This window comes from Psammomys obesus, unplaced genomic scaffold (genome assembly GCF_907164565.1).
Source record: "Psammomys obesus unplaced genomic scaffold, mPsaObe1.curated_primary_1811, whole genome shotgun sequence".
NCBI classification, from domain to species: domain Eukaryota; kingdom Metazoa; phylum Chordata; class Mammalia; order Rodentia; family Muridae; genus Psammomys; species Psammomys obesus.
The window spans coordinates 14,136,398-14,145,406 of NW_026585894.1; the positions used below are offsets into that span (position 1 = coordinate 14,136,398).

Genomic DNA, 9,009 nt, shown 5'->3' on the forward strand with positions numbered 1-9,009 from the left:
GACATGGGGAGGGGCATGCATGCAGAAAGGGGGGGGAGGGTGGGACTGGGAGGGGAGGAGGGAGGGGCTTATGGGGGGATACAAAATGAATAAAGTGTAATTAATAAAAGTTAAATAAAAAAATAAATAAAAGTTAAATAAAAAATTTAAAAAAAAACATTTGTCATTACCAAAAAGAGACATCTTTAGGTAAACATAATAAGAACCCCATGCTGCATAGATAATGTATAGTTCTCGTGTACCTGGTCAATGGACAAAAAGCAAGCGCTTAGGTCTTCAGCTCCAATCTTTATTCATTTCTTATTGCTGGAATTTCATATTCGTTTCTTCTTGTTGGATGACCAAGCCGGATGGCGGTAGAGATGGTAAGCCGGCATTTACTCAGCCCCGCCCTGCTCAGCCTCAGGAGCAGGTGAATTCTCAGCTGGCTGATCCGCTGCTTTGGTCTCTTTGCCATCTTGTGGTTTAGGGTTCTCTGGGCGTCTGCGTTTGTAATTGAAGTTGGAGCGATACTGTCGTTGAGGTGGCTGCTGACCCTGGGGCTCATCTCCTTGATTTTCCTTGTCCTCTTCATTGCCATCCTCTCTGGGCTGTCTTTGGCGAGAAGGGCCCCTGCGGAATCGTGGTCTGTAACCCCGACAAATGTTCTGTCTCACTGGTTTGCCTTGCTCTCCTGCACCCCGGTTGTCAGCACCCTCCATCACTTCTGCTTGCACAGGAGGGTTGGAATACTGTGGCCGACGCCCATAGGGTCTCCGCATGTAGTAAAGTGGGAACCTTTGCCTGCCATAAGGCCGCCGCTGTTGGGCCTGGCCTTCAGGAGCGCTTTCTGATCCCTGTTTGTTTCCCCACTCTCACTGTTCTGGTAGTTTATGTGGTAATTGCATAGAGCCCCTCTATGACGTGGACAGCGTCTATAATGGCTACGGTCTGCTGCGTTTTTACTGCCTTGAACTGGAATTCCACCAGGGCCTGTAACTTTTGCTGCCTCCTCACCCTTTTCTCCTTCAACATCAACCTCCACAGTCTCTCCAGCATCTACACTGCTTATCTACACTGTACTTCCTGGGCTTATTCTTCTTTCTGACAGTCCCTGGTGTCATTCCTGTTGATGAAACCGTATCCATTCCTTACATTGAACCATTTTACTGTTCTCCAAACCTTACTTGGGATGACGTTCTTGCCCCCACCAGCGGGCACCATTGATGTGAGACTGCCTGGGAAGCCACTACCCATGCCTCTGGCAGTGGAGCTGGGTTTGGTGTTGGTGGCTCTGTGGGCAGGAGCGGGTGGCTGCTGGGTCTTGGCCTCTCTGCTCACAGTTGCAGTGTTGGTGACTGGGGCCTGAGGCAACTGCTGCTGCTCTTTGAGGAGTATGGTGGTGCCTAGGCTGGCAGAGGTGGCTGTGCTCTCAAGGCTCTCTGGGGTCCACTCTCCACTACTGCTGCCGATCAAACTCAGCATTCATGTTCTTGCTCTTCATTGCAAATGGGACAAGTGGCTTCTTTTCTTTACAATGTCTGTATACCGCATTCCTCAAGGCACTTGGTGTTACTCCTAAGTTTTTATCTCCATCCTACACACTCTTTATATCTGAGATCATTCAATAAAATGTGTTCAAGATACCTCTATATGAATTACTCATGAAGTTATAGCTTTGGATAGTATATCTACTACTTAATAGCTTACGATGATAGGTATTTAGATCAAACTAGGCTTACCTCATATCTTCAGTTCCCTTTTTGCATATTTTATAAGCATCTAAAACTTTCTTTTTTCTTGAAAATATATTTTTATTTCCATCCTACTCAAAACCTGCTTTGGCCATTATCTTACATAAATCAGTATCACATTTAATTATGTATTCATCAAAAATATCTCTTCACTATTTGTCTCTGTGACATTGCTGCAATTTAAATTTGAATTATCCCCCATGGTCTCATGATTTGGGCACTTGTTACCAAGTTTGTAGTTGTTATTCATTCATTCATTCATTCATTCATTCATTATTTGTTTGTTTATGTGTTTGTCTATGGGTATGGGCATATCAGTGCCACCACAAACATATAAAGACCATCAAACAGCTTACCAGAGTTGATTCTCTTTCTTACCTTTATGTGTGTTCCAGGAGTCAAAAACTCAGTTTCTCATGCTTGGCAGTAAGTGACTTGACCTGTCTTGTTTGCTATGGAGCTCTTTGTTCTGTAGACTATACAGTGCTTTGGTGGTGGGCTTAGCTGATGGAAGTAATCTTTAGAGGTAAAACCCTCTTTGGGTTCTTTCCTCAGCTCTCTTCTTGCTGATCATGTTCCATGAGGCAGAAATGTCTTTGAAACCATAAGCTAAAATAAACCCTTCTTAAGGTTTTTTTTGACAGGTATGTTGGTCATGATGATGCAAAAGCAACAGAAGGTGTTACTGATTCCGAATTTGTTATTCTCTAGCCCTACTGGACTTATATTCCCATAAAGTGCCAAGCTCACTGTGATATAAGGCTTTGGCCTTTGCTCTTTGCTTTGCCTGGAGTATGTTCCAGGTATGGATCTGTTTTATGGCCTTTTGCTTTCTGCTGACTGCAGCTACTTTCATTTTATAATGGCAGAGCTGAGTTGTTGAGATAGGTATCAAATTACCCACCAGACTTTTAAGGGAAATGTTTCCCAAACTTGGCTAAATCTTTCACGTGGTCATCTTTTACAGGTCTCTGCTCTAATACTTTCAGTCACACATACACCCTAACCCTTCATTTCTTCACATTTCTCTGTGATTACTTCCATGACTAGTTATTACCTGTTAGTTTTAGAGTATCATATTCCCAGCTTATTTTTAGGGGATCTGGTATATCTTAGTTCCTCGTAAGTATATGTTGAATAAAGTGATACATGAAGTCACTGCTTTTATCCATTGCTTCTGTTAGAAGAAAATCTCTTCAAGTGAATAATTTACTAGTACAAATATATCTTTCTTATTTCTAAAGGCTGAAAAGCTCAACATGATCAGATGGTTTGGTGCCTGGTGAGAGCTCATTAGTTGTAAATTCTATTCAAACAAGTTCCTCTGAGGAATATTTTGTTTAATAAACACACTAATTCCATTCATAAGAATGACCTGACTACCTCCTGAAAGTTGAACAATTACACAACTACTGCATTGGGATTCCATACCAACATCATAGTCAGAGTATAGGAAACCCTGAGCTATTGACAAAACAATAGATACTCAGACCTGAAATTGGTTTAAATCAAGCTCATGGAGAAGGGGGACAAAAAACCTTGTAAAATAAAGGTAAATGAGCCCCAAAAGATGGATGACAAATCACTGTGTGATAAAGCTAGTGCTAAATTAATTTATGATTAATTAATTAAATCATGTACAAGGCAAATATTTGAAGAATATTTTAACATAATAACAAAAATCAAATAGAACATTTTCAAAATTGCCTTGCCTTTCCATTCATCTGGAAAAGAATATCAAGATTAACTTGTTGAATTCATTTTTAATTTGCAGATAGAATGAAGCAGGAGAGATGAACAAGTTAGTTGAAAAAAAAAATGACCTTTTAAGAAGATTCTCAAAGTTGGCTATATTTATGTCAGTTTTTACTTTTCGGGTCAAGCCATTTGTTTTTTATCTTTATTTTATTTTTATTTGTTTTTTTATATTTATATTTATTTTTATTTTTTTGCCACTGCCTTTCTTTACAGTAGTTGACATCATTGTCCAACTCTCTATCCACACTCTCCATTCTCCTGTAGGTCTCTAGACTGGCATCTTGTCTTTGAGCGCCCTCTGCTGGCAGCAAGACAAGTTGCAGAGTTAGTCAACAGAAATTGTACATTGGATAAAACCTTTTTTTAAAATTCAATTTACACTTCAGTAATAGGCCTCTCTGTCCTCTCATCCCAGTCCCACCTATCATAATATGAAACACATCACACTTTTAAAAATCCTACAGCCCTTAAAAATTCCAGTGATTCAAAAATCTAATGTCTCTTTGAAAGTACAAAGTCCCTTAGTATTGGGGTCTTGTATATTAGAGACAAGTTAAATACTTCTTCTTTCAAAATGGAAGAGCTAAGACACAGTAACAACCAGATCAGAGGAAACCAAAATCCATCAGTGAAAATCCATGTATGTATCATCTCTTGGACTCATTCATTGTGAAATCTTCTGCCTCCAAAAGACTTCGGTGGTCTCACTTCTTCAGGTGTGCCAGCTGCATCACATATAGCTTGTCTTGCAAGCTTAAGTCAGCTCTACTCCACACATGTTGCAGCTGTCCCAGAAAATCCAATACTCTGGGATCTCCACTGCAACTAAAGCCTCAGCAACGGCCTCTCAGGTTCTCCGCAAGTACTCCACCCCTCAAACAACATGCCAAGTCTTAGCTCTTCTTCAGAGTCCTCTCAATATTGCATTGCTCATACCCCCAAAACCAGTACCACGACGACAACTCTTGGATTGCCAAAGTCAGTTTACAGCTTGTGATGTAGCTTTGACCCCTGTAGACCACAGCACCTGTGTGTTTACCTTGAGGAAATACTTTCTTATTGTGTTGATGAAGCACAGAATATTTCATATCAATAGTTCTGATAGCTTGTTAATCATTGCTAATTCTTCAACCCCAGCCTTATCGGCACTGTACTGTACTGATAAGGCACTGAAGCGGTTTCTTATTAATCACAGTGGATGATTCAGTCCCAGTTAATTAGCACATAGAAATTCTTAATCAAACTAGCACACAAATGGCCCCTTTCCCAGTTATAGTCGTTGCTTCCCTCTGAAACCTCACAAGCCAGGCTTCTATTGTCTACATTTTTCTTCAACATTCTTATCATTCACACTCTTGCCCATAGATCTCTGCTTCAGCACTCAACACCTTCTCCAGTCCAAAGTATCAAATGTTTTCATGTTCTTCCTACAAAAACAGTTCAAGGCTTAAAAGACACATGGTCAGATCCATCTCAGCAACACCTTACTTCTCTGGTACCAATTTTTGTTTCAGTTTCCTTTCTGCCCCTGTGACAAAACACTCTGACAAAAAAAAAAAAAAAAAAAAAAAAAAAAAAAAAAAAAAAAAAAAAAAACCTTAGGGGAGGAAAAGTTTTGTCTAAGCTTGTAGGCTATAATACATTATTAATGGAAGTCAGGGCAGGAACTTGAGCAAGCTCTTGAGGATAAGCCTGCCTGCTATTCCAGGCAGCCTTATCCCTAACCAGGAAATTTAGTCAAGAATGTACAGAAAAAAACAAAAACAAAAACAAAAACCAGAAGAGCATTGCTTTTTTGTTTGCTCTCAGGCTTGTGCTTACCTTGCTTACTTATAGAGTCTTGGACCACTGGCAAAGAATGATGTCACACATGGTGGCCGAGGAACTCCTATATTGATTTAACAACCAAGACAATCTTGTGCAGACATGCACACAGGCCAAACTGATTTTGGCAGTTCCTTAATTGAGACTCCCTTTTTAGATGACTCTAAACCAGTGGTTTCAAGCTTTAGGTCACAAACCGTTTGGAGGCCACATATCAGATATCCTGCATAACAAATATTTACATTAGGATTCATAACAATAGCAAAATTGTAGTTACGACATAGCAACAAAAGAATTTGATGACTGGGATTCACCACAACATGAGGAAATGTATGAAAGGGTCAAAGGATTAGGAAAATTGAAAACCACTGTTCTAGGCTGTGTAAGTTGACAACTAAAGCTAATTGGGACACATGCAGCCTAAAAAATTCATAGAAGTAGAGAGGATAATGGTGATTATCAGAACCTAAGGAAGAGTTGGTAGTAGGCACAGATAGGAGAAGTGTTGATCAATGTAAAAAGTTACAGTCGGATGGGAGGCCAATGTTTGATTGAACAGCATAAAGATCCTTAATAATAATATGCTACATATTTCAACACAGCTGAGACAATTTAAAATGTCACCATAAATACACGACAAATATTTGAGGTGATGGGAAAAGCAAACGAGAAGAAAGTAGTCCATATCTATATCAGTGCTTGTGGTTTTAAATAAATGGTTGTCTTCAGACCTTTTGAAAATATCCAGGCAGCTAACTGAGTGAATAAAACTGGTGGTTAGCAAATAACTTTCGTTTGTTGTTGTTATTGTTTGTTTGTTTGTTTGTTTGTTTTTGTCTTGATTTGTTTTTGTTTCTATATTTGTTATAATTTTTTACATAATCCAACTTTTTCTTTTTCCTTCAAATAGTTTGTTTAACTGAGTTCAAGAAAATGTTTCTGATTCCACTCCCTACAATCAGACTTAAACACACATACACACACACACACACACACACACACACACACACACAATAAGTTTTTTAAAAATCTCTTCTTTCGAGGATGGAGATATGGCTCAGCAACTGAGAGCACTGGATGCTCTTCCAGGGAACTGGATTTGATTCTCAGCACTCACATGTGCCTTCAGCCGCAAGAAATTTTATATCCTTTTCTGGCCTCATGTGGACACAATGAATGAATGTGGTGCACAGATGTACATTCAAACAAAATACCTATGCACATAAAAATAAAATAAATTAAATCTCATGTTTTATGTATTTATGATTTTGTATTTGCTCATGCACACAGCTCTCCTAACATATTTATAAGGTTTCCTAAGAGGTGGAAGGCTTTGTATAAGCCAATGGCTATGCAAACAAAACAGAGATTTAAGAGTATTCCTTCTCACCTGCCACAGAGGACCTCTGAAAGGCTCTGCCCTGCAGACTATCAAAGCAGAAGCTGAAGCTTATGGCCAACTTCTGAGCAGAGTGCATGGAATCTTATGAAAGAAGTGGAAAATAGATCTGGAGAGGACAGGAACTCCACAATTAGAGCAACAGAACCAGAAAATTTGAACACGGGGTCTTCCCAGCGACTCATACTCCAACCAAGTACCATGCATGGATAAAACCTAGAACCTCTGCACAGATGTAGTCCATGGCTACAGTGTCCAAGTGGGTTCCCTAGTAATGGGACGAGGGACTGCCTCTGACATAAACTGATTGGTTTGTTCTTTGATCACCTCCCCCTGAAGGAAGAGCAGTCTTACCAGACCACAGAAGATGACAATGCAGCCACTCCTGATAAGATCTGATAGACTAGGATCAGAAGGAAGGAGAGGGGGACCTCCCCTATCAGTGGACTTGGGGAGGGGCATGCGTGAAGAAGGGGGAGGAAAGGTGGGATTAGAAGGGGAGGAAGGAGGGGTTTATGTGGGGATACCAAGTGAATAAAGTGTAATTAATAAAAGTTAAAAAATAAAAAAAAAGAGTGTTTTTTTTTCCTTTCCCAACTGTGAAACTAATGTTGGTCTAATGGTTAAAACTCAGTGATGGGAGGAATAATCTCAAGAGTTCTATGGTACAGCATAGTCATTATAATTAATAACAATATATTGCATTCCTGAAAATTATGCATGGGTTTTTAATCATTTCACCGTAATGTCCAGGTAAGATTTCCAATTAGATGCTGCCTATGTGATGCAGTGAAAGAGAAGAGTCAGAAGAGAAAAACAAAACAGGAGCTGAAAAAAAAAGGTGAGATTTCTCTCCACACAGAATTAGGCATCAGGAGCTGTTAACTGGCTCTCAGCCATAACACACTGCTTATGTTGAGTTGGAGCAAGTGTCAGCTTGCTAGAGAGGTGCTCCAGTCCTGAATGCCAGTGCCATAAAATCCACTATCTGGAAAGAAACTTACTCACTTATATATACCATGGATAGCAAGACCTCTAGAGGCACACAAGCTGTTAAGATGGCTGGAGAAGGGTGTTACAAGAGCCTGAAATCAAGTTTCCTCAGCAGCACCTTGGAGGGAATAATCACGAAAGAACAATTACCAACACTGTCTTGGTAGATGTGGTAGATGAGAACATGAGAATGTTAAAAAGTGAACCAATCTCTTCAGTAGACATGAATATCCCCAGGTGGTAAAATGCAAAAAACTCCAACTACAGTGGTTTAAGGTACCAATGATTCATCATCCAAAAAACAAATACAAAAAGGTACACAAGGTTAGGTCTTCCATAAACTCTCAGTGCCTCAGTCACAAAAAGCCCTGTTTGAAAAATATGATCACCATTGCCAAAACGATCCTGTTCAACAACAGAATGTCTGGAGGTATATCCATCCGTGATCTCAAGCTATACTACAGAGCAATAATAATAAAAACTGCATGGTACTGGCATAGAAAAAGAATGGTGTATCAACGGAATTGAATAGAACACCCAGAAATAAACCCACACACCTACGGATACTTGATTTTTGACAAAGAAGCCAAAACCACACAATGAAAAATAAAGACAGCATCTTCAACAAATGGTGCAGGTCTAACAGGATATCCACATTTAGAAAAATGCAAATAGATCCATATTTTTCACCATGCACAAAGCTAAAGTCCAAGTGGATCAAATATCTCAACATAAAATCAGACACACTAACCTGGTTAGAAGAAAAAGTGGGGAAGAGCCTTGACCTCATTGGCACAGGAGACAACTTCCTGAACAGAACAGAGACAGCACAGGCTCTAAAATCAACAATCAATAAATGGGACCTCATAAACTGAAAATCTTCTGTAAAGAAAAGGACACTATCATCAGAACAACACGACAGCTTACAGACTGGGAAAGGATCCTTACCAACCCTGTATGTGACAGAGGACTAATATCCAGAATATATAAAGAACTCAAGACGTTAAAAAGCAACAAATTAAGTAATCCAATTAAAAAATGGGGTACAGAACAAAACAGAGAATTTTCTGTAGAGGAATATAGAATGGCAGAGAAAAAGTTAAAGAAATGCACAACATTCTTAGTCATCAGTGATATGCAAATCAAAACAACCCTGAGAGTTCACCTTACACCCATCAGAATGGCTAAGATCAAAAACTCATGTGACAACACATGCTAGAGAGGATGTGGAGAAAGGGGAACCCTTTTCCACTGCTGGTGGGAATATAAACTTGCACAACCACTCTGGAAATCAATCTGGTG

The 9,009-nt window shown here is 39.6% G+C and overlaps 1 pseudogene; it reads right to left on the minus strand.

The window, feature by feature from the left end:
• Positions 1–377: 377 nt before the first annotated feature.
• Positions 378–1,464, minus strand: LOC129670935 (Y-box-binding protein 1-like; annotated as a pseudogene).
• Between the last annotated feature and the right edge of the window lie 7,545 nt (positions 1,465–9,009).